Below are 6000 nucleotides of genomic sequence, written 5' to 3' on the forward strand. Positions count from 1 at the left end.
TGTATAGAAATCTGGCAAATTACTTGACAATATTACAACAGACGAGAATAAGTGGATTTTAGGCAAATTACAGCTCCAGTTTCCTTTGAGAAATGATTACCAATATGGCCGGAACACTTAAAGCAACGACATTAGTCTATAAATGTCACAAATAGCAGTAGCAAGCAACTATTCACTGCCCAAGACTACTTGTCCATTCAATCCGATCTTAGCTGATCAAATCTTAGCCTGAATATTATTGTTTCTGATCTTACCCCATAACTCTAGCCCCTTAACCCTTAACTGCCTAATAATTCAAATATTGGCCAAACTCCAACCTGAATATATTTGATGCCCGTTTCCACATCCAAGGATACAGTCTACGTCGATCATCTCTTCACACTTGTTCTGTTATCCTACTTTCTCGTGCGCTCCCTATACATTAGGGGCAACGTCACAGAGGCCAAGTAAACTACAAATCGGTATGCCTTTGGGACGTGACAGGAAATAAGGAGCACCCAGAAGAAGTAAACATAGTCACTGAGAACATGCAAACGCGAAACACAGAAAGAACCCGAGGTCAGAATCAAACCTGGTCCTTGGTGCTGTGAGTCAGCAGCTCTACCAGCTATGCCACTATGCTGCCCTGTTGTATGAAATAGATAATTTCATAGTCAGAAGAAATTCTTCACAGGTTGCCCTTATTCTCTGACTATATTGCTAATCTCTAGATATCCTTACAAGGGAAAAATATACTCAACACCCATTCTGGTAATGCCTTTAGAACCTTACAGATTTCAATAAAATTATCTGCCATCGTTCTAAATTCAAAAGTTCTGAACCAGTCTTTATAGGCAAACTCCCAGCCTATAATATTTAAGGACAGCATTAGAGTCATAGGGTAAGACACCACAGAAACCGACCTTTTGGCCCCGTGTTTTCTTGCCAAAACGATGCCCCATCTGAGCTACTTCCATTTACCCGTATCTGGCCCATATCCCACAATCTTTTCTATCCATGTACCTATCTGAATGTCTTTTGAATGTTGTTATTATACCTGCCTCAACTACTTCTTTTAGCACCTTGTTCCATATGCCCACCACCTAAACAGTTAAAAGGTGACTCCTCATGTTACTATTAAATCTTTCCCCTGTCACCTTAAGCCTCTGCCCTCAAAATATTGATTTCCCATACCGTGGGTGAAAGAGTCTGTGAATTTACACTATCTACTCCCCTCAGGATTTTATACACCGTTTTAAGATTGCAGCTCAGCCTCCTGCGCTCCATTAATAAAGTCCAAGCCTGTCCAACCTCTCCCTGTACCTCAGGCCATCAAGTCCTGGCAACATTCTCATAAATCTTATCTTAGCTGTTTTCAGCTTAATAACATCTTTCCCATAGCATTGGGTGGTAGTGCAGAGGAACTGTCTACCAACATTTAGTGGCAAAGCTCAATTATCTTGCAGACATCAATGAACAAGTGGCAGAATTGGAACTTGCTCTCTGAACATGTGTATATGCAGTTTCCATTTCTCCTGTGTATTCCACTCCAGTAGGAAGCTTCTTGTAAACTGGGTATAGTATTGTAGTGAGAAAGCCCGAGAAAATGATTGGACCAACGCAACCAAGATTGATACCAGTTCGCACTGAGGTTAGATCTACTGTGGACCCACTTGGCAAAACCATGGCTTGCATTTCATTATGTTCTAGAAAAGAATAGAGATCAACTTCAGCGTGGCCAAATTTGAGAAAGATACTGCCAGTCCCTCTCAGCGACCAGGCCAAAAGGAGATCAAAAAGGCTGCGTATAGCGATTGATACCGCACCTTGCATTTTGTTGAAGTATATGTGCAATGAAGATCGTGCTCACTGGTTATCTAGATTGACTGTATTCACACTGGCTAGGAGTCCAGCCTCAAACTAGCAAGTGAAGATCATTGACTTTCTCTGTGCCAGAGAGAAAGGGAAAAACTCCATAGCTCCACAACCACCTTTGAAGATGGTCAAAATCATAGCAACTCTCAAATCCCTTCCTCCTTTCCAGATGTGGGAGATGAGGCTGAGAGTTTAGAGCCAACATTTATTTCTGCCAAGATTTAGAATTTTAGCAATGATTCCCTCTGCTGCCAAGGCTCGCTTTTTCTATTCTTAGTTAAACTATGAATTTTTCAACATCTTGATGTTCTGGGATCACAGTAAGACTGGAGCAGATATTTTGCTGTGGAATGGAGTCAAGGGCATTGTCTCATTCGAGGACTTCGTATGAGTTTAAGTGCTCTCTGCTTTGCTACATAGATATATTTTCTACAGGGCAGGCGCTTGGCATCTAGGACACTGGGATAGCTCTGAGGGATCCGAACATAATAGTTAGTGAACCCCCTGTAATTTTTCCATCCATTATCTGTTCTTTAGGTCATGTGCTCGCTGTTCAGTCTGGGTCTTCAGGCCTGCAGAGATATTTATTTTCCATTGTAACATGATGATGTTCCCAATGTAACAAAGCCTTCGGTCAATGGGAAATTAGACCATTCCGGCATCTGAAATTCGATTGGTCGACTTCATACCAGTTCAGGCACTGTAGCAACTCTGTTGCTCTATTGGAATGGCAGTCATCAGGCTGTCTCGGTTTTAAAGATTTTTATGTTTACAGGGATTCCTGCGACTGTCGACATTGATTCTCTTGATATTTCAGTTGCCGTCATCATTTTGAGGGCAGGCAGATAGAGGCAACCGTGGTCTAGACAGTGCTCTATCCAACAGTTATTAGAACCTATCATGAAGCTCTAATGAAACAGGATTCTGGTTTAACAAGTCCCCATTCTAAGCATTTTGTCAGGAGGGCAATTTTACTGGAGTTCACTTTATATACTCCCACCTTGCCAATCACATCCTTTCAACTCTTGGGATAAGATCAGTGTGTCTCCCTCAGGGAATGCAGTGCAGGGTTTAAAATTCGAATATAAATCCTCCTTGGCTTCCACAGTTGGAGCATATGTTCTCTCAGATGCAGTTTGTCAATTCCACAACAGATTAAATCGAATGGTTAAGATGCAACACAGTAAGATACATCATGTCATTCTTGACACCAAACTCCTCTTCCAGTTTTCCCATCAAGAAGAGTAATGGGCCTGTCCCACTTAGGCGACTGCCAATGACTAGTTTTAATCGAATTCACCTACAACACCATCAAGAAGAATAGTACGTCTTTTCTTTGTGGTAGCTATCGCCTGTCTATCATGTCGTGCACAGAGCAGCAATGTCAGAGTGCAAAATTCCTGCGATCTGATAGTGTAGTGACATTCAAAAACTATTGCTGTTGTGGCTGTCATTTCCAAACTATCATGAGTGGAAGTTGTCGGTACATTGCTTATTTTAAAGTATGAAATTATGGCACAGCAAATACCAGACTTCACAGAGTGGGACCGTTGACAGAGTTGGACTAAGGGGAAAGAGATGGGGGAAGAAGGTGATCACTCATGGAAACATAGAAAATACATGCAGGAGGAGGCCATTCAGCCTTTCGAGCAAGCACCGCCTTTCATTGTGATCATGGCTGATCGTCCCCAATCAATAACCCGTGCCTGCTTTCTCCCCATATCCCTTGATTCCACTAGCCCATAGAGCTCTATTTAACTCTCTCTTAAATCCATCCAGTGATTTGGCCTCCACTGCCCTTCCACAAATTCACAACTCTCTGGGTGAAAAAGTGTTTTCTCATCTGAGTCTTAAATGGCCTCCCCTTTATTCTAAGAGCCTCCGCTTTATTCTAAGATACTATATACTTTATTCTAAGATATTCTAACATTCAGTGATACAAGTTCTGAGGAAATGGAGGGTGTAAATATCAGAGGCCAATCTGCAGTCATATTTTATCCCCTCAGCCTCTGGGTTATTGCATCACTCCGTTAAGTCTGTGTGGAAGATGGTGTGAAACATGAACCCACTCCAATGTAAAACTTCTTTAATGTAGGAAGCAATTTCCCAACCAATTGTTCAAGCGCTTTTGATTGCAACATGCGCCTTAATTTAGTTCAACAAAGAAACTGACAAGTTACTAAAGATCCATTTATTTGTGGATTTTAGTGCATAAAAATTACATGCCAGGTGGTAAATCACAAAAGAAAGATAAAACAGTGAACAATAGATTAATGAGTCTCAAAATCTTCACTCAACACCTGCGTGCAGAAGTGTAGATTACTGCCTCCAAAGTGCATTGTTGACCTCACTTTAAGTGGTTGAATTACTCAGTTGACAATTATTTATTCGAATTAATAAAACAAAACTATTCACTACAAAACTATAAAATTCCCTACAAATTTTCAGTAAAGCCTCCCAAAGGTAAATGTGTACACAAGCTTTTGTTTAAAAAATGTCGTTCTTGGCAAAATAAATAAATATGCACTTTTTACATAATCACCCATGTGAAACGGTTTGGCTTCAGTACCTTGAATCAATCGTTCCACAATCTTGTCTGCCATTGCCAACCTTCACTTTGCTTATACCCCACCCCCAAAACAAAACAAACTTTCCCCGGATTTATAGGATTGGCCGCTAAAATGCTGTTTTATCAATTTGATATTTCTCCAGACAAGTTACCCAAATATATTCATGTTCCAATAATCGTACCCACATTCATCGGGAAGTTTTAAACATAGCATTTGTCAAAATTTCGCCATTCAGTAATTAAGCCGTCGTTTTATAACCACACATTACAATCTTTTGTATGAAAGTAATATTTCTAAATAGCTGCAATTCGACTTCGTTCAAGAATCCAAATATCGAACACAGTTCTGTATCCAAGTGGAAGTGACGTTAACATTTTTTGGATAGAGTTGGTTCTTCGTTTGGTGAGAAATGCTGTAACATTCTCCGGTTATGCGCAACTCAAAACACTAAGCTTGCCCAGCATTATATTTAAAGTGACCAGAGAAACATACACGTAACAACTTAGTAGCACAGTTACTTTTCCACATATCAAAACAGTTAACAAGCCTGCTCCTCGTCTATTTCACGGCCCCACAGTTTGTAAACTGTATTTAAAGAGATACCTGTATTATTTCAGATCCTCGCGGCCCAGTCAGGCTTCAATGAACGAATATCATAAAGTAGTGACGCATAAAAAAAAAGCGTTATCTCAGAAATGGTTTACAAAAAAAAGTTTCGACGAAGTAGCATAATACTCAGAAATCCCAGAGCAGCTTTTCCTGTTCCTTTTCGCATGCCGGGTCCATCCGTGGTGGAGTGTATTGTAATGTAAGCGACACTGAAGTCAAAAAGCTCACTTTAAAAAATAATAGTACTGGGGCACGCTCGTGGTACTTTAAACCAAGCTGAACTCAGGTTTTCAGCTGCACTGGACGCAGACTCTACCTCCGTCAAGCGATGTGGACGTGCACCGGTCGCTATGACCCTTGACTGAAAACGCACAACGTGCCGAGGGGACTTCCAAAAAAAGAAACTGCGAGACACCCTTGACCACCACTTTACACGCTGCACACCAAACAGCCGGACATTTCACAATGCACCAAAACACTTTTCAACTGCTCCTCCCCTCCCAAGAGCACACGATAAAACTAACAGATATTCGCCCACTCAAGATAAGCTGGGGAAGGGGTTGGTGGGGAGGAGAAAGAAAGTAAAGTTAAAGCAAAACGCACACTTACTTCTGGTTCTGAGACTTTTTTTTGTGTGAGTGTGTATGTTCACTGCCCTGGGTAACTGACCGCCTGCCTCTAACCACACCCCACTCAGACTCACTCACTCACTCCCACCCTCTGGCTCGCGACTCTCACCCGGTAGCTCCTCCTTAGCGCGCGGGTGCGCGCTGCAACCAGTTTAAACGAAATGGCCTCGCCTGTGCGTGCGTGCGCGCGCCCGTAGCCAAAGCCAACTTCTTTCGCCGCCCGAGAGAGAAAAAGCAAACGCCTCTGCGCGTGAACTCGCTCAACTCAAGTCAAGCTCCCACCAAAGATCTTATCCGCTATAAGATCTTTGGCTCCCACCGCCCGCCCGCGTGCGCCC

General features: G+C 42.1%; 1 protein-coding gene across 7 annotated transcripts in view; it reads right to left on the reverse strand.

The window, feature by feature from the left end:
• Positions 1-5783, reverse strand: part of grb10 (growth factor receptor bound protein 10) — a 194168-nt gene extending 188385 nt beyond the window's left edge. For 3 of the 7 annotated variants that reach the window (XM_033049966.1, XM_033049940.1, XM_033049930.1), the window contains exon 1: positions 5028-5583. The gene's annotated coding sequence lies outside the window, so the exon portion shown is untranslated. Of the gene's footprint in view, positions 1-5027; positions 5584-5642 lie in introns of those variants that run through there. The other 4 variants (XM_033049957.1, XM_033049921.1, XM_033049975.1 and 1 more) reach the window with 2 other exon arrangements.
• Positions 5784-6000: the final 217 nt, after the last annotated feature.

The sequence above is a fragment of the Amblyraja radiata genome, chromosome 2 (genome assembly GCF_010909765.2).
Source record: "Amblyraja radiata isolate CabotCenter1 chromosome 2, sAmbRad1.1.pri, whole genome shotgun sequence".
Taxonomy (NCBI): Eukaryota; Metazoa; Chordata; class Chondrichthyes; order Rajiformes; family Rajidae; genus Amblyraja; species Amblyraja radiata.